A 25,687-nucleotide genomic window follows, 5' to 3' on the forward strand; every position below is an offset into this window, starting at 1 on the left:
CACTTGGGGACAGACATTTGCCGGTGTACTACTTTCGTGAATTAGTTAACCATTCAAGTTAACTAAAATCTTGAGCACATTTAATTTAAACAGATTAGCAACATTAATTAGGTGTCAGCTGTGGTCCAGTGTTTTCCAGTGAGGCTGGGGTTTCTGGATTAATATCCCAACTCCAAAGACTGGAGCACATAATCCAGGCTGGCACTCCGAGTGGAGTACTGGAGCATTCTTCAAATGGCTTCCTTTTGAATGGAATGCTAAATCTGAAAGGGATGCAAAAGATCCCCTGGCTTCATCCAGAATTTTTTCCAAGTGTCTTGGCCCAATATTTCCCTGAACCAACATCAGTAAAACAGATGATCTACTCATTATCACCTTGCTGTGTGCAACTTGGTTGCTGCATTTGCTTCATTGGTTGTAAATCACCTTTGGAACTTTGTGGATTGTTACACCATCCTGAGCAAGTGTGCGGTCAATTCCAGCCCTGTGTGCCCCGGAGTCGCAACACAAGTGAATGTACCAATAAATCTTATGAAAATTCCTGAAATCTTTGTCCCTTGGCTGCCCAATAATTACAATCACAATGTTTGTAAGTTGAAACACAATTACTGTTTATTTATGACAAGATGAAATATGCAGTAAATGCAATTGAATAACAGCAAGCTAACCTACAATCCCTTTTACTGTCCCACCCTCTATCCATTCACACAAGGCAGATGGACAGATACAGAGGGGAGGGAAAAGGTAAAAATAATAAGAATGAAGATCAAAAGATAAAGAGTTTTTGCTCTATAGCAAAATATACTCTATAGGTTCTATAGCAGGCTTTCTTCATGGCATGCTGGATGATAAAAGCCTCTTGTTTGCAGCCTACAAGAATCTTTGCTGTAGTTCAGAAATGTATTACAGTTTTTCCTGCAGAGGTCCCTTGGCTTCACATCAGACTATGCTTTCAGTTTGTCGTTCATTTCCAGGCGTCTTTCTTTCTTGAGACACATTATCTCATATCAAACTGTGCCTTTAGCTCATGGTTTGACATCGCACCTTTGCAGTTCCAAGAGAATGGCACCCAGACTTAGTGGAGAGCGAGGGTCCTCACACTAGCCTTATGAAAAGAGGTTATCTGGATATGTTGGGAACAAAGTAATTTGAAGCCTCCATCCCAGTTGCAAAATCAAAAGTGAAGCCAAAATAGAACCTCCTGCCGCTGAGAACATTCCAGTGGGATCAGATCAAATCACTACCTGTTATCGGGCAGGTCACAGTCTTTAGGACCCATTCATTGGCCATCAGCCACATCAATCCAGGTCCGGGTCATCAATGAGGCCAGTAGGGCAGCACGGTGGCACAGTGGTTAGCATTGCTGCCTACGGCGCTGAGGACCTGGGTTCGAATCCCGGCCCTGGGTCACTGTCTGTGAGGAGTTTGCACATTCTCCCCGTGTCTGCGTGGGTTTCACTCCCACAACCCAAAAGATGTGCAGGATAGGTGGATTGGCCATGCTAAATTGCCCCTTAATTGGAAAAAATAATTGGGTACTCTAAATTTAAAAAAAAAAAAAATCAATGAGGCCAGTCAATCTCCAATCACCAGTCAAAAACAGCACAGCCTTCTGGAATCTGCTTGTTTGATTTAAAGCCCGCTGTTTTCCCTTAAACATTAAACAGGTCCATTAAGCATCCATGGTTCAAAAAATGGATCAGCAAAATAAAAGAAAGGGAAATAAGGGAATAAACAAGGAATAAACAAGAAGGAACAGAAAGGACCCTTACAAAATACATTCACGTCATTCTTTCTTTAAATAAAACTTAGGAAAACCCCTCAAAATAAAAGTACAATATTGCAGATGCTGGAGAAGTGAGATTAAAAACACAGTGCTGGAAAACCTCAGTAGTTCTGGTAGTATCTCTGGAGAGAGCAACAAGAGCTAATGTTCTGAGTCTGATATGGCTCTTATTTCCAAAGAAGAGTCTTAAAAATTTTTTTTTAAGTATCCAAATCTTTTTTTCCAATTAAGGGACAATTTAGCGTGGCCAATTCACCTGCCCTGCACATCTTTTTGGGTTGTGGGGGTGAGACCCACACAGGCACGGGGAGAAGGTGTAAACTCCACATGGATAGAGACCCAGGGCTGGGATCGAACCCGGGTCCTCAGCACTACGAGGCAGCAGTGGTAACCACTGCGCCACCGTGCCACCCTTCCAAAGAACAGTCATGTTGAATTTGAAACATTCGCTGTTTTTCTCGCTAAAAGTGCTGCCAGACCTGCTAAGTTTTTTCAGCACTTTCTTTCATATATCGGAAATACCCTCTGCATGTTATTACACAGCTTACCCATTGCACAGGACGGGTGCTCCTGGTACAGAGCATTGCTCATCTGTAGATCAAAATATCAAACCCCATGATTCCCTGTGTATACATTCACAGCACAGTAGCATTGTGGATAGCACAATCGCTTCACAGCTCCAGGGTCCCAGGTTCGATTCCAGCTTGGGTCACTGTCTGTGCGGAGTCTGCACATCCTCCCCGTGTGTGCGTGGGTTTCCTCCGGGTGCTCCGCTTTCCTCCCACAGTCCAAAAATGTGCAGGTTAGGTGGATTGGCAATGATAAATTGCCCTTAGTGTCCAAAATTGCCCTTAGTGTTGGGTGGGGTTACTGGGTTATGGGGATAGGGTGGAGGTGTTAGCCTTGGGTAGGGTGCTCTTACCAGGAGCCGGTGCAGACTCGATGGGCCAAATGGCCTCCTTCTGCACTGTAAATTCTATGTCTATAAGGTTGAAATAAAAACTGCAGATTCATTTCTGAAAGAGATAGTCAAACATTTTGGCAAAAAACCACCAGAATTCACACATGTCAAGCTTTTATTGAATGAATTACCAGTAACATAGATCATAGAATGTATAGTGCAAAAGGAGGACATTCGGCCCATTGTGTCTGCACCGGCTCTTGGAAAGAACACCCTACCCAAGGTCAACACCTCCACCCTATCCCCATAATCCAGTAACCCCACCCAACACTGAGGGCAATTTTAGATACTAAGGGCAATTTTATCATGGCCAATCCACCTAACCCGCACATCTTTGGACTGTGGGAGGAAACCGGAGCACCCAGAGGAAACCCACGCACACACGGGGAGGATGTGCAGACTCCGCACAGACAGTGACCCAAGCCAGAATCGAGCCTGGGACCCTGGAGCTGTGAAGCAATTATGCTATCCACAATGCTACCGTGCTGCCCTCCGAATGAGACATGAAACACAGGGTGTAATCCTGTGTTTACAGAACAGAAGGTCATTGTCTTGGTCTCCTCAGCATTGTCGCAATTCCATTGATACTCCTGTGTGTCCAATTAGGTCATTTTAGCTGGGTCCACATGTAGCAGAGAATGGAATTAGCTTCAGCCTTCCAGACTTGTAAATCTGCTCCTCAGTGATATCCTGAGAACCCAGTTGGAAAGTCTGTCACCCCAACCCATAATCCAATCATGCGTCATTTGCCTTGCAGGATCACCTGGAGACGAGGCAGGCATTTCTGGCAACCCCCGCCCCTGACCCAAATTCCAAGCAGGTTCCAAGGATGAGGAGGCAATAGACAGTGATGCAAACCCCCAAACACCAGCCCGAGACATCCCGGAGCACCAGTCCCGGGACAAAACTGGCTTCCCATCACTCTGCACCATCCCACAGACACGAACCTCGGTTGAGCATTTTAGTGAAGAGGTTCCTGGGGCACTATCTAGTGCGCACCACACACGTGGTACATCAGGTGGAGCTAGGAACTCCTGAGGCAGATGGTCGGAGGGCAGCCCGACATGAGGAACTAGCTGCTGTCCAGACGATTCACAGGCTTCTGGAAAGGGTGGTTCCATCGTTAATGGAGATGCAGATACAGAGCCGGGGACTACAAGTGGGGCTGTCAGCAACCATCCAGTGCTTGCAGGTTCAGTTGGAGGAGTCCAATCACATGTAGGGGCAGAGGTGGTGCTGATCATACGTGCCACCCAGGCCAACACCACATGGATGGTGTCCGCGGTGGAGGTCTTGAAGGCGAAGGTATCGGCCATGGGCCAGGATGTCCAAGGCCTGGCGCACTCTGTGCGGGTGGTGGCTGAGGCACACGGCAGGGCTGCCCTCTCACAGGCAGCTATGTACTAGGGCCACTTGGACATTGCAGTGATGGTCCAGAGCTTGGCCCGGACACAATGGGTTGTGGCTGAAAGTGTCATCGGCATTGCCCAGGCACTGGCTGACCTGTGCCAGTCCCGGAGGGAGATGGTACAGTCACTGAGTGATGTGGCACAGTCCCAGATGGAGGTAGCCCAGTCCTTGTGTTCCATGGCCACGAGCATGGAGACCCTGGTTGTGACGAGAGAGCGTCGCCAGGACTGGCGGTGCCAGGTGGCGGGAGAGCACCAGAGGTTTGCTCCGGTCACAACCCCGTCCCGCAGAGTAGCCTGAGGGCCATCGGGCACTCTGGGAGAGGAGGAGGTAATGGTGCTTGTGCCGGTCACTTCCGCGGGGGGGGGGGGGGGCTGCCAGAAGACCACAGCCCCTGAGGCAATAGCAGGGGCACCGGCAATAATTTTCATTCCCTCTCTGGCCACAGGAGAGGTGCCGGAGGACTATAGAAAGCCAATGTGGTACCATTATTCAAGAAGGGAGGAAGGGATAAACCAGCAAACTACAGGCCAGTCAGTCTAACCTCAGTGGTGGGGAAACTATTGGAAACTCTCCCCTCCTGTCTCTCACGCATCTAGTGGGCAGTGGGTGGAACAGGGTGGCACCATTCCACCTGGAACTCCCAATCAACTGCCGGGCACATCCAGGCCCAGTCGCTTCAGTGGACAGCTGCCAAAATGGACCCATGTTACAGGGCGGAAATTGTAACGCCACTTCCACTACTGATGTACCGCCTGGAGATCCACCTAGATGTACCCTTCAGGCCCGTGAGGCCAGATAGTTAGACGGCAGTTAAGTTGGCATAGGTGCAGCACGGACTGGCACGTAGGGCACAAACCTTTATAGTGTTGTTCACCTGTTATGTGCAAAATAAATACCTGTGCGACTTCCGGTTGCGGTGATGCGGAGCTAAGCCGCACATTCTGTAGCTTCCGCTATTTTTGGTCTTTTTGGCTCTTTTAAGGGCCCGCAGCGGTACTGGTTGGATTTTTGCCCGTGTGGGAACACTTCCTCTAAGATTCTCCGATGTTGGATGGCCTGGACCAGGAGCGGAGCGGTCAGAAACTCGGCTTTGGAGCAGAGAAAGGTGCGAGGCAGGAAAGGCAAGAACGGCAGGCGGAGAATCAGCAGCGTGACAGCAGTGGCCGCAGGAGCAGCAGGAGCTGCTTCAGCGCTCCTTTAAGGAGCTGAAGGCAGAGATTCTGGAGCCATTTAAGGCCTCCCTGGACAAGCTCATGGTGACCCAGACGGCTCAGGGTGCGGAGATCCGAGAGCTTCGGCAAAAAGCCTCGGAGAGCAAGGACGAACTCCTGGGCCTGGCTGTGAAGGTGGAGTCGCACGAGGCGCTTCACAAGAAGTGGTCAGCAAGGATGGAGGAGATAGAGAACCGCGCCCGTCGGAAGAACCTGCGGATTCTAGGCCTCCCAGAGGGGCTGGAAGGTTCAGATTTGGGGGCCTATGTGACTATGATGCTGAACTCACTAATGGGCGCGGGTCGTTCCAGGGACCCTTGGAGCTGGAGGGTGCCCATCGGAGGAAACCCAAGCCAAACGAGCCGCCTGGGGCGGTGCTGGTCCGTTTTCACCGCTTCGTCGACCGTAAGTGTGTGCTGAGATGGGCGAAGAAGGAGAGGAGTAGCAAGTGGGAGAATGCGGAGGTCAGGATATACCAGGACTGGAGTGCGGACGTGGCAAAGAGAAGGGCTGCTTTTAATCGGACGACGGCAGTGCTCCACAAGAAGGGGGTCAAGTTTGGCCTGCTACAGGGCAGCACGGTGGCCTAGTGGTTAGCACAGCTGCCTCACGGCGCTGAGGTCCCAGGTTCGATCCCGGCTCTGGGTCACTGTCCGTGTGGAGTTTGCACATTCTCCCCGTGTCTGCGTGGGTTTCGCCCCCACAACCCAAAAATGTGCAGGTTAGGTGGATTGGACACGCTAAATTGCCCCCTTAATTGGAAAAAATAATCGGGTAATCTAAATTTATTTAAAAAAAAGTTTGGCCTGTTACAGCCGGCACGCCTCTGGGTCACTTATAAAGACCGCCAGCTCTACTTTGACACTCTGGAGGAGGCCTGGGCTTTCGTCCAGGCAGAGAAGCTGGACTTGAACTGAGGACTGGGGGCTGGGGAACGGTGTACACAGCCCGGAGGCTTTGTCCTCCTTGGTATCCTTTCGCTTTTATCGGTTCTATTCGATGATGTCTTTTTGCTGTTCTGCTTTTTCGCTTTTTTGGGACTGTTATCTGTTTACTTGGGCGTTTTGTCACATCTGTTTTTTTTTTCACTGGTTGAGAGTTTGGGAGTGGTTCGCGGTCCTGTTGGGTCATGTGCCCGTCTTTTCCCACGTGTTGGGTCGGGGGGGGGGCTCGGTATGGAAGCGCAGGCTTCTCTCCCGCGCTGGAGGAGCAGTGGGCGGGGTCGGCACTGGGGGGGGGGGGGGGCACGGGGGTTGTGTTGCACTGGGGAGGGTCATTGGGGTGGCGGGAGCAGCCAGGGTCAGTAGGAGTCGGCTGACTTACGGAAGTACAATGGAGGGTTTACGCAGATAGGGGGAGCGCTAGCTTGGGGGGGGGGGAGGCTTGGGGGGGAGGTGGGGGGAATGGGGGGGGGATTGGGGGGGGGGTACCAGGTTGCTGCTGGAATGGCCGAGAGGAGCTGGAGCAGGTATAGGGGGTCGGGATGAGGGTCTGTCGCCGTGGGGAACGGGCTCAGCGGGGTCGCGGGCAGGTAGCGGACTGAGGAAGGGTAATGGCTAGTCGTCGGGGGAGGGGGGCAGGTAGCCCTCTGATCCAGCTGATGACCTGGAATGTGAGGGGACTGAATGGGCCGGTCAAACGGGCTCGCGTGTTTGCGCACCTGAAGGGGCTGAAGGCAGATGTGGCCATGCTTCAGGAGACGCACCTGAAGGTGCCGGATCAGGTTAGATTGAGGAAGGGTAGGCCAAGTGTTTCATTCGGGGCTGGATGCAAAAAATCAGGGGGGTGGCGATCCTGGTGGGGAAGAAGGTGTCGTTTGAGGCGTCGAATGTGGTGGCAGACAGCGGCGGGAGGTATGTGATGGTAAGCGGCAAGCTGCAAGGGGAGCGGGTGGTGCTGGTCAATGTATACGCCCCGAATTGGGATGATGTGGGTTTCATGCGGCGCATGTTGGTCCGGATTCCAGATTTGGAGGCAGGGGGCCTGATAATGGGGGGGGGATTTCAACACGGTGCTGGATCCGCCGCTGGATCGATCCAGTGTTGAGGGGGTGTATGGACCAGATGGGAGGGGTGGATCCATGGAGGTTTGCGAGGCCGAGGGCCAGGGAATTTTCATACCTCTCCCATGTGCATAAGGCCTATTCCCGGATTGATTTTTTCATTATGAGTAGGGTGCTGATTGCGAGGGTGGAGGATGCTGAGTATTCGGCAATAGCCATTTCTGACCATGCCCCGCACTGGGTGGACCTCGAGCTGGGGGAGGAGAGAGACCAGCGCCCGCTTTGGCGCTTGGAGGTGGGGCTGCTGGCGGATGAGGAGGTGGGGGGACGGGTTTGAGGATGCATTGAGAGGTACCTGGAGATCAATGACAATGGGGAGGTCCGAGTGAGGACGGTCTGGGAGGCGTGAAGGCGGTGGTTAGGGGGGAGTTGATCTCCATTCGAGCCCACAGGGAGAGGAGAGAGCCGAGAGAGAGGGAGAGACTGGTGGGGGAGATGGTGAGGGTGGACAGGAGATACGCGGAGGCTCCGGAGGAGGGATTGCTGAGGGAGCGGCGTAGTCTCCAGGCTGAGTTCGACTTGCTAACCACCAGAAAGTGGGAAGCTCAGTGGAGGAAGGCACAGGGAGCGGTTTATGAAAATGGGGAGAAGGCGAGCAGGATGCTGGCGCACCAGCTCCGTAAGGGGGATGCGGCCAGGGAGATTGGTGGAGTTAAGGATAGGGGAGGAAATGTGGTGCGCAGGGGGGTAGACATTAATGGGGTCTTCAGGGACTTTTATGACGAACTGTATCGGTCATTGTATTAGAACCCCCAGCGGAGGGGGGGGGGGGGCGCTTTTTGGACTGGCTGAGATTCCCGAGGGTGGAGGAGGGACAGGTGGAGGGACTGGGGGCACCGGTTGAGCTGGAGGAGCTGGTCAAAGGGATAGGGAGCATGCAGTCGTGGAAGGCGCCGGGGCCGGATGGGTTCCCGGTCGAATTCTATAAGATGTATGCAGACCTGTTGGGCCCCTTGTTGATTAGGACCTTCAACGAGGCAAGGGAAGGGGGGACTCTGCCACCGACGATGTCTCGGGCGCTGATTTCCTTGATCCTTAAGCGGGACAAGGATCCCCTGCAGTGTGGGTCATACAGGCCGATCTCACTCTTAAATGTAGACGCCAAGCTGTTGGCGAAGATTTTAGCCACGAGGATAGAGGACTGTGTGCCGCAGGTTATCCATGAAGATCAAACAGGGTTCGTGAAGTGGAGGCAGCTGAACACTAACATACGGAGGCTCTTGAATGTTACAATGATGCCGGCGGTAGAAGGGGAGGTGGAGATAGTGGTGGCGTTGGACGCGGAGAAGGCCTTTGATAGGGTTGAGTGGGGGTACTTGTGGGAGATGCTTGAAAGATTCGGGTTTGGGGAGAGGTTTGTCAGCTGGGTGAGGCTGTTATATGAGGCCCCGATGGCGAGCGTGGCCACGAATAGGAGGAGGTCGGAGTATTTTCAGTTATACCGAGGGACGAGGCAGGGGTGTCCCTTGTCCCCCCTGCTTTTTTGCGCTGGCAATTGAACCCCTGGCTATGGCGCCGAGGGAGTCGAGGAACTGGAGGGGGCTGGTGCGGGGTGGGGAGGAGCACTGAGTGTCGCTGTATGCGGATGACCTATTGTTGTATGTGGCGGACCCGGAGGTGGGAATGCCGGAGGTGATGAGGATTCTCTGGGAATTTGGGGATTTCTCGGGGTACAAGCTCAACTTGGGGAAGAGCGAGCTGTTCGTTGTACACCCGGGGGACCAGGAGGGGGGTGTTGCACGTTTTGCTATGGGTGTAAAACGCGTTTATTGGAGTGTATTAACTTGCCTCCGTTTAAAGGCCGTGTGCTTAACACTACTAGGCTCTGTGTATGTATTTTTCAGCTCAGGAGTCGCCAGATGCCGTATAGACACCTCACAAATATTCCAAGGTCAGGTTCAAAGTAATAAAACGATACACCGATTAGTAAGTTCCAAACGATCAATATTTATTATACAATTATAATAAATACGCATGCACACGCTAAGGGACTAAGCTATGACTAAACTAAGCAATCAGAATACTTAACTAAACAGGAACAGGCAAGGTCAGGGAGCGAGGCCTTCGTTCCGGACTTGGTCTGCAACCTTCAGAAAGCGTGCTGGTCACTGGGGGTCTATAGAGCTTGGTTCGCGTAGCGAGCGTCGTATTGGCACTTACGGTTCGGCGGCTGGTGCTCAACGGCTGGAGTCAGGATACAATTCGAAGTTCTTGGTCAAAGCCGGAGCACGAAACAACAGACAGGACCATGGGTGGGGGTCTATCTTTTATAGGAGTCCCCAATGTCCTTGCCTTTTCCTGGGCGGGCTTTACCTTCAGGTATCGATTGGATCGCTCCCAATCGATATCTTTTGAATTCCTCCAATGTGAGGGTCTCTCTTGATGGCGGGGGCGGTTTCTATAGTGGATACTTCTGGTGCCGCTCTGTCTGGACATCCACTTAAAGTATCTTATTCAAACCCAAATGTTGCCATTGTGTGTGCCTAGATCTGGACTGCCTCATTAGTATGTAAAGCATTCTGCCATTATCACCTTTGGTTTGAGATCTTCCACCTGGCCAGAAACTAGTTTTGCTGCTTGCAAAATACTAATGAGTGTTTGCAGGCTGCTGCCTTGGCTAAACTGTTTTTCCCTGCAGTCTTAGCGATTCTCCATTTTGTTTAGTTCAGTGTCCATTTTAGGTGGCTACAGTGGCTACAGGGGATTGGTAGGCTCCCACTAAAAAGGGCGGAGAGGAGCTTCAGGTACTTGGGGGTCCAGGTGGCCAGGGGCTGGGGGGCCTTGCATAAGCTTAACCTCACAAGGCTGGTGGAGCAAATGGAGGAAGAGTTCAAGAGATGGTACATGTTGCCGCTGTCTCTGGCGGGTAGGGTGCAATCAGTCAAGGTGACGGTGCTCCCGAGATTTCTGTTCCTGTTCCAGTGCCTCCCCATCCTTATCCCGAAAGCCTTTTTCAGGCGGGTTAACAGGAGCATTACGGGGTTTGTGTGTGCGCACGTGTGAGAAGGGTGTTCTTGGAGCGGGGCAGGGATGGGGGGGGCTGGCGCTGCCCAACCTCTGTGGGTATTATTGGGCTGCGTTTAGTGCGTAAGTGGGTAAGGGACGGGGAAGTGGCAGCATGGAAGAGGATGGAAATGGCGTCCTGTGAGGGCACGAGCCTGGAGGCACTGGTAACGGCGCCGCTGCCGCTCCATCCAACGAGGTATACCACGAGCCCGGTGGTGGCGGCTACCCTCAAAATTTGGGGGCAATGGAGACTGCATAGGGGGGAGGTGGGGGGCTTGATGGAGGCCCCGATACGGGGGAACCACCGGTTTGTCCCGGGGAGAATTGATGGCGGGTTCCTGAGTTGGCACAGGGCAGGTGTTAGGAGGTTGAGGGACGGGAAGTTTGCGAGCCTGGGTGAGCTGGAAGGGAAGTTTGGGCTCCCCCCGGGGAACACCTTTAGGTACATGCAGGTAAGGGCGTTTGTCAGGCAGCAGGTGGCGGAGTTCCCTCTGCTGCTGCCGGGTGGGGTCCACAACAGGGTGCTCTCGGGGGTGTGGGTTAGAGAGAGGAGGATCTCGGCAGTGTACCAAGTGATGCAGGAGGTAGACGAGGCCTCGGTGGAGGAGCTGAAGGGTAAATGGGAGGAGGAGCTAGGTGAGGAGATTGAGGAGGGGACGTGGGCGGAAGCCCTGGAAAGGGTGAACTCCTCCTCTTCTTGTGCGAGGCTTAGCCTCATACAGTTTAAGGTGCTGTATAGGGCTCACATGACCAGGACAAGGATGAGCCGGTTCTTCAGGAGCGAGGATAGGTGCTCAGGGAGCTCAGTAAACCATGCCCATATGTTCTGGGCATGCCCAGCGCTGGGGGAATTTTGGAAGGGTGTAGCAAGGACAGTGTTGAGGGTGGTAGGATCCAGGGTCAATCCAGGCTGGGGACTCGCAATATTTGGGGTTGCAGAGGAGCCAGGAGTGCAGGAGGCGAAAGAGGCCTTTGCGTCCCTGGTAGCCCGGCGGAGGATTCTTCTTCAGTGGAAGGATGTGAGGAACCCAGGCGTGGAGGCCTGGGTCAATGATATGGCAGGGTTTCTTAAATTGGAGAGGGTGAAATTTGCCCTAAGGGGATCAGTGCAGGGGTTGTTCAGGAGGTGGCAACCATTCCTGGATTTCCTGCAGAACGGTAGAAAAAGGCCAGCAGCAGCAGCAACCCGGGGGGGGGGGGAAAGATCCCTCTCGCCAAACCCACCATCCCCACAGCCCATCCCCACCTCTGCCACCCCAAGGTTCGGTGGGTCCTGAGATGGAATAGCCAGCTCACATAGTGGTTGGTGAAAAGTGCTATCATGGGCAGGAGCCAGACATTGCCAAATGATGCGGAGCTTCACAGCTTGTCGTTGAGCGGGTCATCGTCATCCACCATCCCATGGACCAGACCCGCTGTTACTGCCAACTCAAGATCCATGCCCAATAGTGAAGGCATGTAGGAATCACGGAGCGGGTTGCAGAGGGGCAGCTGGTTGTGTAAGATGGGAGGTCATGGGACAGAGTGGTCAATTGATGGAGGGGGTTGGTGTTGGGGTGGCATGAGATGTTTATGGCATCAGCCAGGCCACCTAATCGGTGGCCCTGGAGGCGATTAAAGCATCCAATGCCCAGCCGCCCTGGCGCACACGTTGTGCGACCTCCCATGCCTGCCCGGACCCCATGCCCTGCCCAACCTGGCCCTCCTCTGCATACTCCTCATCAGACAAGGTCTGGCATTCTTTGCCCTCCTCCACCACATCGCCCCTCTGCTGCGCTATGTTGTGTAGGACGCAGCAGGCCACCACAATGTGGCAGACCAACCTAGTGCTATACTGGAGGGTCCCTCCAGAGCAGTCCAGGCACCTGAACTGCATCTTCAGGATGCTCAACAATCGCTCGATCACGCCCCTGGTCACAGCATGATCACCACATTGGTCTGTGGCCTCCGGATAGGTGTCATCAGCCATGACTTTAGCAGATACCCCTGTCGCCCAGGAGACAACCCCTCACCCGGGGGTGCACCTCAAAGTTGTCGGGAAACATCGATTGTGCCAGGATGAAAGCATCGTGCACACTGCCTGGGTATCGGGTGCAGATGTGCATGATGTGCAACTGATGGTCACACACCAGCTGCACGTTCAACGAGTGGAACCCCTTTCGGTTTGTGAAGACTGGCCCGTCATGATTGTTGCTCTTAGGGGACATACCCCAGGACCTGGGGTATCTCGGCGATACTGGCGAACCACACTTCCTGAGCATCAGTGTGGGCTCGGTCCACATTAAATTTGATATATTGTGCCGACCGAGCATTTGGGCCTCCCTAATGGCACAGATGCATTTGTGCACCGAGGTCTGCGAGATTCCGGACAGATCCACACTTGGTACCTGGAAGGACACTGTGGTTTAATGGTTCAGGGCGACAGTCACCTTGATGGTTACCTATACGACTGATCCATGCATATCCATGGGCCACAGTGGGTGGTCACTGGGGTGTGCAGCATGATAGCTGCCTTGCAGGCCACGGCAATGGCTGTCTATGCCTGGACACCCCGGTCACCCTGTGTCAACCACCGCCACCCTCGCTTTACCCCCCCTGGCCTTCGCAGATGCTCCCCCTCCCCAGGCAGCCAGGCCAGCGGTAGGACCAGCTGCCCACCATCGCGCCTCTGGGAACATGTCCTACCTTCTTTCTCTCCTCAGCAGCCACGGTACCTGTTTCCCGATTTTTAAAACCACTAATGGGACTCGTCATCGGTAATTCCAGAGGCAGAGCATCACGGAAGCCCTGGAGAATACTGGGTTGGGCCCCTCCATGATATGCCAACAGTGTTTACTCTCCATGCAGAGTAGAATGCATTGACGCCACTGTTGAGGCACCAGAGCAAGGCATTACGTCGGGCGCCCGGCACTGGCTATGATTTTCGGCTCACTCGCGATTCTCTGCCTAATCGGTTTTCACGATTCCGGCGTCGCAGTGAATCCTGCCCCCTGCCTTTGTGCACTTGTGTCGCACTCACTTTGCTGAGCCAAAGATTTTCAAGGGAATAATTATTGGAAACTATAACTGTGTGAGCTGGAGGTGAAAGAAAATCAAAAACCATCGAGCAGTGTTTACTTCTGCCGTGTGAATTTAAAGGCGCAGTCCAGGGGCCACCATAATAAACCTGACTTAACAGAAACAGCATTAGCATTTACATAGCTCCTTTAACATCATAAAAATCCCTCATGTGCTTCATAGGAGCAATTAACAAACTTTGATACCAAGTCATTTACTAGGACGAGTGGCCAAAATTGTAGTTTAGAAAAAGGGTAGGTTTTAAAGAAGGTCTGAAGAAACAACTAATAATGTTTTAGTGCCTTTAAGGTAATAAAATGACCCAAGGTACTTCACAGGCTCTCTATCTTTGTCCTTTGACTTAACTTAAAGTTCTTTTTGGAACCTTTCTCCTTTTCCTTTTGGACGTGCTCCCTGCAGTTCTCTCTTTCCGTAGAGGGCTGACAACTTGATATCTCCCTCAAGATCCAGAACTCACTCAATATGAAGGGCTGGTTTAGCTCACTCAGCTAAATTGCTGGCTTTTAAAGCAGACCAAACAAGCCAGCAGCACAGTTCGATTCCCGTACCAGCCTCCCCGGACAGGCACCGGAATGTGGCGACTAGGGGCTTTTCACAGTAACTTCATTGAAGCCTACTCGTGACAATAAGCGATTTTCATTTCATTCACTGTTACTTTTACTTTAGAGTAACTCATCTAAGATTCTTACACTGCAGTCTCACGGCGCTGAGGTCCCAGGTTCGATCCCGGCTCTGGGTCACTTTCCGTGTGGAGTTTGCACATTCTCCCCGTGTTTGCGTGGGTTTCGCCCCCACAACCCAAAGATGTGCAGGCTAGGTGGATTGGCCATGCTAAATTGCCCCTTAATTGGAAAAAATGAATTGGGTACTCTAAATTTATTTTTAGAAAATCTAAGATTCTTAGACTAATTTTCCTCAGCAATCTGCTACTATGTCCAGCTGGAGAGAGACTTAAACTCCCACCATCACCTTAAAGCGTAATCACCAACTGACCTCAAAGTGCGTTCGACTTCCCTGTGGCCTCAACGTTGCTTGGCAACAGCTCAGTTTTCTCCCATTTGTTTTCACTTCCGTAAATCATTTCAAGGCTGGTAAAAATGCACGTTATACAAACAAACCCACACACATGCCGGTAAGTTTTTAAAGCAAAACTAAAACTCAGGTTTCCCCTTTCTTTATACACAAATAAACTTAAAGCTATATCTTATTCCTCACACCCACAAATACAAACACAACTTACTCAACTATTTGTGTTTTCTAACAATGCTAGAAAATGATTGAGCAATGGTTTTAATCTTTCATGGAAATTCCTGTGGTTCATACATAATAGAAGCAAGTTGCAGGAAATAGCAGCGTACTGGGACCTAAGTGAGCTTGTAAAAGGGGAGAGCAGTTAATTCCTTAGTGGAGATGGTGCATTCAAGGGTGGCATTTCTCTTCTAGGCCCTGTGCAAAGGTTCAGATTGGGAACTGGATCGACTCAGGACCCATGAGTAGCTTGTGAGTTCCGTGCCATTGCACAGGCTCCGCCATCCTAATATAAAGTTGCCAGCCCTCCAGGATTATCCTGGAGCTTCCAAAAATTGATTTCCAGGGCACTGCTGCAAGCAATCTTCTCAATTTTGAAGACACTGTTGCTTTTAATTATAAACAACATTGAAGATGAGAAAAAGCCGTTTGGCTAAAGTTAAGAATCACCCAGTCAGGTAGTGAAGGTCTGTTCACTTTCTAATTGGCTGTGGGAAGGTGGGACGCTATGTTGAATAACCAATAGTGGGAGTGTGGGGGCTGGGCGATTTGAGGTCATGTGATGAAACCTCGAGGAATACATCCAAACAGAGTTGGCAACTGTATCCTACCACTAACCCCAAGTGCAGAGATAACTGTGCTGCCTCTCAATTAACAGAAAGAAGAAGAGTCACAGACGATTACTTTTGGACCAAAATGTTTATATTTTGTAGCTGTAAATATATTTAAACCTGAGTCAGAAACAGATTTTGTTTTAAGATAATGTGATACAGAATAAATAAATTAGATTTATATAGCTGTTCAAAAGCACTTTATAGCCAATTAAATAGTTTTGAAGGGTGGTCACTGATGCCTTTGGACTAATTACAAAGTTCACCCGAGTCAGAAAGTCTATAAAAGTCCAGCTACATCTCTTTTAAAGGGCATTGTTGCAGATACTCACACACCAGCGTCCATGGTTACAGATGGACTACAGTCTTCAGCTGCATTTGTTTCTGGTACAAAATAAACAATAATGCAATCTTAAGTTAAGAAAACCTCAAACCCATTGGAAGTACACCCAAAATAAACTATTCCTGGAACTAAAAGCTAGGGTGTAAGCAATTTCACTGAGGAATAGGAGATTTGTAATGATGAGATCGGCCTAATTATTTTTGGCAATTATAATTATTGGGCCAATGCATTTGACAAGCAATGGATTATTTTTCAAGTGTAGTTAATGCTGCTTTGTAGATAAACACAGTGCTCAGCGTCCAATAAACAGCAAACGAATGAGGGACCAGACCATCTGCTTCTGCTGCATCAGGGCACTGTCCTTCTTTGAATTGTAGGCCAAAAGAAAATAAGCAGGGACCTCAACACTTGATCGAAAAGACAGCACTTCCAATGCTCCATCAGTGCAACACTGAAGCCTCAGCCCGAACTGCACGCCCACATGCCAAAGTGAGACTTGAACCCACAACCTACTGACTCAGTGCTACCTGAATGATAGCAAGGACGTAGGACTTCAATTATGTGGGAGAGGTGAGGTTATTCTCCTTGGAGCAGAGACGGTGTGGGGAAACTGAATAGAGATGTTCAAAATTAAAAGGGATTAAAAAAAATAAATTTAGAGTACCAATTCATTTTTTACAACTGATGGGCAATTTAGCGTGGCCAATCCACTTACCATGCACATCTTTTGAGTTGTGGGGGCGAAACCCACACAAACACGAGGAGAATGTGCAAACTCCACACGGACAGTGATCCAGAGCCGGGATCGAACCTGGGACCTCGGCGCCGTGAGGCAACCGTGCTAACCACTGGTGCCACCGTGCTGCCTATTAAAAGGGATTTTTGTAGAGCAGATAGGTAGAAGCTGTTTTCCGTGACAGGAAGACTCAGTATCCACAGGACACAGATTTAAGGTAATGAGGGAAAGAACCAGAGGGGAGGTGAGAATCTTTTTTTTATTGCAGCAAATTGTTATGATCTGGAATGCCTGAAAGGGTGATGGAAGCAGATTCATTAACTTTCAGAATGGATTTGGATAGATACTTGAATAGGAAAATATGGGGAAGGTGGAACGAATTGTATGGTTCTTTCAAAGAGCGACCTTAGCCACGGTGGGCCAAATGGCGTCCTTCTGGGCTGTATTATTCCCAGATTCTACACAAACTGAGCCGAACTCACATCTGTAGATGGTGATAGCGATAGACAGAAGCCATAAGAATCACAGATTAATATTAGTGACCAGCAAAGCTTGCAGGTAAAACTGTTACTGAGGTGGTGGGCAGCACTAAGGTGGCATTCTCAAAGACTCGACTGTAAAAGAAAATTCTCAGTTAAGGTATACTAGCTTTGGAAAGTGTACTGCACAGATTCACCAGAATGGTTCCAGTGTTTAAAGAATTAAATCACGAAGACAGGTTGCATAAACTTGGCTTGCATTCCCTTGAGTTTCGACAACTGAAAGGTGACCGTTGAAGAGTGTAGTGACCATTACTAAGGAGAAGGTTCTGGGGAAACTGAAAGTTCTGAAGGTGGGCTTCACCCCAGGGTCCTAAAAGAGTTTGAGGAGGAAATTGTGGAGGCATTAGTGATGATCTTTCAGGAATCACTGGAGGCAGGAAGGGTCCCAGAGGACTGGAAAGTGGCAAATGTTTAAGAAGGGAGGGAGGCAGAAGACGGGAAATTATAGGCCAGTTAGCCTGACTTCGGTCATTGGCAAGATTTTAGAGTCTGTTATTAACGATGAGATCGCTAAGTACTTGAAAGTGCATGTCAGCACGGCTTTGTCATAGAGAGGTCATGTCTGACAAAGCTGTTAGAGTTCTTTGAGGAGGTAACAAGGAAGTTAGACAAAGGAGAACCAGTGGACGTGATTTTTTTTTTATAAATTTAGATTAGCCAATTATTTTTTCCAATTAAGGGGCAATTTAGCGCGGCCAATCCACCTACTCTGCACATTTTTGGGTTGTGGGGGCGAAACCCACGCAGACACGGGGAGAACGTGCAAACTCCACACGGACAGTGACCCAGAGCCGGGATCGAACCTGGGACCTCAGCGCCGTGAGGCGGTTATGCTAACCACTAGGCCACCGTGCTGCCCCGACGTGATTTATTTAGATTTCCAGAAGGCCTTTGACAAGGTGCCACGTAGGGGACTATTAAATAAATTAAGAGCCCATGGTGTTAAGGGTAAGATCCTGGCATGGATAGAGGATTGGCTGACTGGCAGAAGGCAGAGAGTAGGGATAAAGGGGTCTTTTTCAGGATGGCAGCCAGTGACTAGTCATGTGCCTCTGGGGTCTGTGCTGGGACAACTTTTCACAATATACATTAATGATCTGGAAGAAGGTACTGAAGGCACTGTTGCTACGTTTGCAGATGATACAAAGATCTGTAGAGGGATAGGTTGTATTGAGGAAGCAAGGGGGCTGCAGAAGGAGTTGGACAAGCTAGGAGAGTGGGCAATGAAGTGACAAATGAAATACAATGGATTTCCGGTGATGGCGGACGGGAGGCAGCCGCACATTGGAGGGCTCCTGTTCGGGAACGGCATTTTCGGGGTTTAATGCCCGGTCCCAGGGGCAACAAAGGCGGCAAAAGCAGGGAGAAGGCACAGTGAAGGGAAATGTTGAAAATAAGTTTAAAAAAAGGGCCGTAAAGAAAGCGGCTGAAAGTCCGTCGGGGAGTGGAAAGGTCACCACGGGGACGGCAAGAAAAATGGAGGCTGGGGCACCAGGGGAGGCTGCATTGCCCACGGCTGAAGAAATGACTAAGGTGATGGCCGTGGAACTCGAAAGGCAGTTCACAAAACACATGGAGGCGATGAGGAAGGAGATGGGGACGGTATTGAAAGTGCTGGTGGAGGAGGCGATTGTCCCGGTGAGGGCGGCGGTATTGAGCGCAGTGGCAGAGGTGCAGGAGCAAGGTGAGGCGCTGAAGGAAGTGGAAGAGACATTATCGCAGCACAGTAATCAACTTACCTCGATGGGGAAGGAGATGCGGAAGGTGATAGAGATCAACGAGTGTCTGCAAGCCAAAATGGATGACTTGGAAAACAGATCCAGTCGACAGAATTTGAGGATTGTGGGTCTGCCCGAAGGAGTGGAAGGCCCGAGGCCGACTTAGTATTTTGCCACGATGTTGGCGAAGCTATTGGGGGAGGGGGATGATCCCTCCTGATATGAACTGGATCGGGCTCATCGGCCGTGGAGGCCTGTACCAAAGGAGAGTGAGCCGCCAAGAATAGTGACTCTGTGTTTTCGTAGGGACAGTGTGAAGGAGAAGGTGCTGTGCTGGGCAAAGCAGAAGCAGGTGGTGCGGTGGGCTGGAGCTGGTATACGCATATATCAGGACTTTTCAGTGGAGCTGGCGAGGAGCTGCCTTCAGCCGGGTGAAGAAGGCGCTGTACATCAGTAAGGTGCAGTGCGGCAATGTATACTCAGCTAAGGTGAGGGTGACCTACAAATCAAAGGACTTTTATTTTGGGATGGCGGAAACAGCGGGGGAGTTTGCGAAGGCAGAAGGGCTGTGGCTTAATTGAGAAATGGGACTGAGAGCGGGTCATGTACCGATGTAGCCTCAAGTAACTTTAATTTTTCACTGCCTGCTGGTATATGTACTAAATGAGCCAACGTTGTATATATTTGGACAAGGGAATAGATGGGACTTTCACTTGCAATGTTGGTTCTTTGGGGCTTGGGTGTGTATGCGGGGTTTGTGTGCTAAAGGGGATTTCTTGGTTTTCCTGGGACCGGGCAAGGGGGAAGGAGACCCGGGCGGGGGCCTCCATGCTGGCCGGTTTAAGCCGGCCAGTGAACGGGAGTGATGTGGGGGGAGGGGCTGCGGCCATCGGAGCCTGGCAGAACAGGTTCCGATGAGTCTAGCCAGGGTGGAAAGTTGGGGGGAAGGCACAGAAGTCGGGGGGAGGAGTTTTATAAGAGGATGTGGAGGGGAGGAGTCGGGGAGGGGGGTTTACAATTCATGAGTCTCATTTACGGTACTCTTTCGGGGATTGGATGGCATTGAATGTTCGGCGGGGTGGACTCTCTCGGTCAATGGTGACCAGAGGCGATTCCTGATTCCTTTTTCTTTTTTGTTTTCCTTTGCTTTTCCCACTGTGGGAGGGTTTGTTTTATTAGATGCTTATATTGTCAGGTGGGCCGTTGTTTGGGGTGGTGGGAGGATGGGATCGTTGTTGATAAGGGGATTGACTCTGTATTTGTTACTGTTTACTGCTTGTAGGTGGGGTGTAAATTCTGAAGAAAATGTGAAAATGGAGAATAAAAATATTTTGGAAAAAAAATGAAATACAATGTGGAAAAGTGTGAGGTTATGCACTTTGGAAGGAGGAATTTAGGCATAGACTATTTTCTAAATGGGAAAATGCTTTGGAAATCAGAAGCACAAAGGGACTTGGGAGTCCTTGTTCACGATTCTCTTAAGGTTAATGTGCAGGTTCAGTCGGCAATTAAGAAGGCAAATGCAGTGTTAGCATTCATGTCAAGAGGGCTAGAATACAAGACCAGGTATGTATTTCTGAGGCTGTATAAGGCTCTGGTCAGACCCCATTTGGAGCATTGTGAGCAGTTTTAGGCCCCATATCGAAGTAAGGATATGCTAGCCTTGGAAAGGGTCCAGAGGAGGTTCACAAGAATGATCCCTGGAATGAAGAACTTGTCGTATGAGGAACGTTTGAGGACTCTGGGTCTGTACTCGTTGGAGTTTAGAAGGATGAGAGGGAATCTTATTGAAACTTACAAGATACGGCGAGGCCTGGATAGAGTGGGGGTGGAGAGGATGTTTCCACTTGTAGGAAAATCTAGAACCAGAGGACACTATCTCAGACTAATGGGACGATCCTTTAAAACAGAGATGAGGAGGAATTTCTTCAGCCAGAGGGTGGTAAATCTATGGAACTCTTTGCCGCAGAAGGCTGTGAAGGCCAAATCACTGAGTGTCTTTAAGACAGAGATAGATAGGTTCATGATTAATAAGGCGTTATGGGGAGAAGGCAGGAGAATGGGGATGAGGAAATATCAGCCACGATAAGTGGCCTAATTCTGCTCCTATGTCTTATAGTCTTATGGTCTTATGGACCCAATCATAGGAACATAGGACTTAGGAGTAGGAATAGTCCATTTAGACTTTTGAGCCTGCTTCAATAAGATCATGGCTGATCTAATGGTGGTCTCAACTCTACTTTTCTGTCTACCCCTCATAACGCCTGATTCCCATGTCTATCAAAAATCCATCTAACTTAGCGTTGAATGTATCAGTGACCTAGTATCCTCTGCTTTCTGAGGAAGATATTTCCACACACTAATGACCCTCTGATAATAAAATGTTCTCCTTACCTCCATCTTAAAGGGAGATCTTTTATTCTTATAAATTTAGAGTACCCAATTCATTTTTTCCAATTAAGGGGCAATTTAGCGTGGCCAATCCACCTAGCCTGCAATTGTGGGGGCGAACCCCACACAAACACGGGGTGAATGTGCAAACTCCACACTGGACAGTGACCCAGAGCCAGGATCGAACCTGGGACCTTGGCGCCGTGAGGCAGCAGGGCTAACCCACTGCGCCACCGTGCTGCCATGATCATTTATTCTTAAACTGTGTGCTCTCGTTCTAATCGCCACACACAAGAGGAAACATCCTCCCGGTTTCCACCCGATCAAGTCCTCTTAGGGTCTTATATGTTTCAATAAGATCATCTCTCATTCTTCTAAATGTCAATGGGTATAGGCTGAATGGGACGCATGGTAGACTAGTGGTTAGCACTGTTGCTTCACAGCTCCAGGGTCCCAGGTTCAATTCCCAGCTCGGGTCACTGTCGGTGTGGAGTCTGCACGTTCCCTTCGTGTCTGCGTGGGTTTCCTCTGGGTGCTCCGGTTTCCTCCCGCAAGTCCCGAAAGACGTGCTTGTTATATGAATTTTTTTTTTAAAATTAGAGTACCCAATTCATTTTTACCAATCAAGGGACAATTTAGCGTGGCCAATCCACCTACCCTGCACATTTTTAGTTTGTGGGGGCGAAACCCACGCAAACACGGGGAGAATGTGCAAACTCCACACGGACAGTGACCCAGAGCCGGATTCGAACCTGGGACCTCGGCGCCGTGAGGCAGCAGGGCTAACACACTGTGCCGCCGTGCTGCCCTGTTATATGAATTTGACATTCTGAATTCTCCCTCTGTGTACCTGAAAAGGCGCCGGAATGTGGCGACAAGGGGATTTTTGCAGTAACCTCAATGCAGTGTTAATGTAAGCCTACTTGTGACAATATTAAAGATTATTATTAACAGGTTCAACATTTCATCACAAGGTAAGCCCTTCATCCCAGGAGTGATTCAAGCGTACTGTTGGGATTGTGAGGGGTGAAAGGTTTATGTGGGGATGGATGTTCTTGTCCCTCCCCCCTCCTGTTTACTGGGACTGTTCATGTTTAACATTTGTTTGTTTGCTTTCGGAGAAGGCTGCTTGGAGTTCAGGAGAAGTCTTGCTTGGGTGGGGGAGGGTAAGGTTAACAGGGAGTTTTTCTCCTTGAGCTGAGGAGTGGGGGGGGGGGGGGGGGGGGGGGGAGAGGTAATTGGTAAGTGCCTTTGGGCAGGGGCTGCTGCGCTAGAAGGTTATGCTGGTGAACAGAAGTGAGGTAGTGTGGGAGAAGCCAAGAACGATGGCCTGGAGAGGGGAGGGTGAAAGGGGGGAAGGTTGTTGCAACATGGCAGGGGATGAGAGATCACATGGTCATGGGCGGGAAAAGGGGCTATCTGGGATGGGCTAGGTACAGGGTGGAACTAAAGGGGCGGGAGTTAAGTGGGAAAGATGACAGACGGTAGAGAGGATTGGAGGCATAAGCCGCCGGTAAGGCTGGTAACTTGGAACGTTCGGGGACTGAATGGGCCGGTTAAAAGCTCGCGGGTGTTCGTGCACGCTCAGGAGCTTGAAAGCGGGGGGGGGTGGATTTTAATGAGCAAAAACAGGGGATTTGTGAGTGCGAAGCAGATGAGGGATCCGGGTGGGAGATATGTGATTGTGAGTGGGGTATTGGAAGGGGCACCGGTGATGTTGGTAAATGTATATGCCCCAAATTGGGATGATGTGCGTTTTATGAGGGTGTGGTTGGCGATCCCGGATTTGGTCACGCACCAGTTGACCATGGGAGGAGGTTTTAACTGTGTCCTGGAGCCGAGTGTGGATAGATCGAGCCCCAGGTCGATGCGTAGGGTACAAATGATGAGGGAGTTGGGGATGTTTATGGAGAGGATGGGTATGGTGGATCCATGGCCCTTTCAGAACCCAGGGGGAAGGGAATATTCCTTCTTTTCACACATCCATAACGTGTATTCGAGGATTGATTACTTTGTAGTGAGTCGGGAGATTTTGGTTGGGGTTGTAGCCATGTGGGATGGCCACTTCCAACTAGGTACAGAGAAACGCGCAAAGCCTAGTGGGTAAAATGGACAAGCCAAGACTCAGGCAGGCTCAGAGCCTGAAATGTATATTTGTCAGCAAGAGGTCCAGACGGTATCGAAACTCCGTCCAATTAGCGTTTTAATGGGGCCGATTAGCATTTGATGGCCCATCTTCACCAAAACAAAGGACTGGTACTCAAGCAAGCGGGACAGTCCCAGACATTTCAGCGCCACCCCCTGTTCAAGGGAAACGCAAACAACGGGGTCAATGACCGCTTGGGACATGCCCAGCTATTCAGATCCCCGCCCACCTATTGGCTAAGGAATCGAACGGAGTGATCAGGGATCACCCAATTAGTAAGGCCCAAATCGAAGGACCGCCCAAAAGAGCGCGAAACCCCCCCCCCCCCCCCCCCCCCCGCCCCCGAGTATAAGAGGAAGAGTTCGCCATATGTTCGCTCTCTCTTGGTCCTGGTACACAGGACACAGCCCGGTCACAGCCCGGTCACAGCCATCGCCAAGTGCAGCAACAGCAGAAGCAAGTCCAAGTTCAACGATCATTACCATACGGATGAGCCTAGCTGAGCAGCAGTTACTCCTTCGAACCCGATAGATCCAGAATTGAACAGCGGCCACTGTTTTCTGACCTAAGTCAGGTGCCCGAAGTTAAGTACAGGTTGTCTTAGTCGATAGCTGTAGTTAGCTAGTAGTGTTTATGTTGCATGACTAATTGGTGGTAAATAAAGTACCCTTGACCTTGAACTAACTAACTGGTGTTTGGTTCTTTGATCGATAGCCGGTTGAAACTTGTGGTGGTATCATTTGATACCTGGCGACTCTAAGCATTAGGACATAGATAACACAGAAAGAAGGGCAAACTCACTGATTGCCGTAATTGGAACAGAGCCACAGAAAAGACAAAGTAAAAGAAAGCTCAACAGGGTGGAGGCGGCAGGGCAGAGTATGCGGGGATAGTTAACTCGGAGCATGTGCCCCAGTGGCTGGAGATTCGGTTTAGATTGGGACGAGAGCAGAGGACGGGGTGGAAGTTTGACTCGGGGTTGTTGGCGGATGGAGGTTTCTGTGATAAGGTGCGGGCGGCAATTAAGGAGTATGCGGAGTTGAATCAGAATGGGACCATTTTCTGGCAAGTACTGAAGGCAATGGTCCGGGGCAAAATTATTTTGTTTAAGGCGCGTGCGGATAGGGAAAGGAGGGAGGAACATGACCGTCCCGTGAGCAAGGTAGTGGAGGTGGACAGGGAATATTTGAGGGTGCCTACCGTGAAGGGATTGATGAGTAGGAAAAGGTTGCTGGGACAGTTTGACAGGCTGACAACAGGGAGGGTGGTAGGGCAACTGCGTAGGGCAAGGGCAGTGCAATATGATTACGGGGAGAAGGCGAGCCGTATGCTGGCGCACTGGCTGTGGAGGCAGGCTGTGTCCAGGGAAATATTGAAGATACGGACTGGGCCTGGGGATGCGATGTCAGAGCCAGGGAAGATAAATGAACCATTTAGGGAGTGCTACCAGGGAGGACCCGGGAGGAGAGGAGGGGAACATGGGGCGGTTTCTGCACAAGCTGGAGGCAGCAAAGAGGCAGGCGTTGGAGGAGCCCCTTGGATTGAAGGAGTTGCTGGATAATATCAGGGGTATGAAGTCGGGGAAGGCCCCTGGGCTGGATTAGTACCCGGCGGAATTCTATAAGGAATTTGCGACGGACCTGGCACCATATCTGTTGGGGACATTTAATGAAGCACTAGAAAGGGAGAGTTGCCGGAGACGATGACGCAGGCAGTAATCACACTAATTCCGAAAAAGGGGAAGGATCCGGTGGAATGTGGGTCATTTAGGCCCATATCACTATTGAACACGGATGTGAAAGTATTGGCTAAGTTATTGGCGGGCAGGATGGAGGATTGTGTCCTGGGGGTGGTTGCAGAAGATCAACAGGCTTTGTGAAGGGCAGGCAGCTCACGAGTAATATAAGACGGCTGTTGAATGTGGTGATGAATCCGTCGGGGGCTCTGGTACCGGAGGTGGTGGTGTCCATGGACGCGGAGAAGGCATTTGATTGGGTGGAGTGGCGGTACTTATTCGAGGTTTTGGGAAGGTTTGGGCCGAAATTTGTGGCTTGGGTGCGGTTGCTATACGTGGCACCAAGGGCGAAGGTGAGGACGAATGATATGAGCTCACAAAGCTTTGACTTACACAGGGGTACGAGGCAGGGGTGCCCACTGTCACAGCTACTGTTTGCGCTGGCCTGAGAGCCATTGGCAATGGCTCTCAGGGGGTCGGCAGAGTGGCGGTGGATTATGAGAGGACAGAGGGAGCACCGGGTGTCGCTCTATGCCGATGACCTCTAGCTGTATGTTTCGGATCCATTCGAGAGTATGGGAAGGATTATGGGCCTGCTGAGGAGGTTTGGAGGGTTCTCTGGGTACAAGCTGAATGTAGGGAAAAGCATGATATTCCTGGTGAATGAGCTGGCACAGCGGGCTAATTTAGTGGGGATGTC

At 50.6% G+C, this 25,687-nt stretch overlaps 1 long non-coding RNA gene across 2 annotated transcripts in view; it reads right to left on the minus strand.

Moving 5' to 3' along the window:
• Window positions 1–1,575: 1,575 nt before the first annotated feature.
• The window catches only part of LOC119966525, a 36,740-nt gene continuing 12,628 nt past the window's right edge, over window positions 1,576–25,687 (minus strand). The window contains exons 3-5 of one of the 2 annotated variants that reach the window (XR_005460787.1): window positions 15,709–15,760; window positions 14,511–14,605; window positions 1,576–1,651 (exon numbers count right to left, since the gene is read on the minus strand). This is a non-coding gene — a long non-coding RNA (uncharacterized LOC119966525). Of the gene's footprint in view, window positions 1,652–14,510; window positions 14,606–14,880; window positions 15,761–25,687 lie in introns of those variants that run through there. The other variant, XR_005460785.1, reaches the window with a different exon arrangement.

The sequence above is a fragment of the Scyliorhinus canicula genome, chromosome 1, assembly GCF_902713615.1.
Source record: "Scyliorhinus canicula chromosome 1, sScyCan1.1, whole genome shotgun sequence".
Lineage (NCBI taxonomy): Eukaryota > Metazoa > Chordata > Chondrichthyes > Carcharhiniformes > Scyliorhinidae > Scyliorhinus > Scyliorhinus canicula.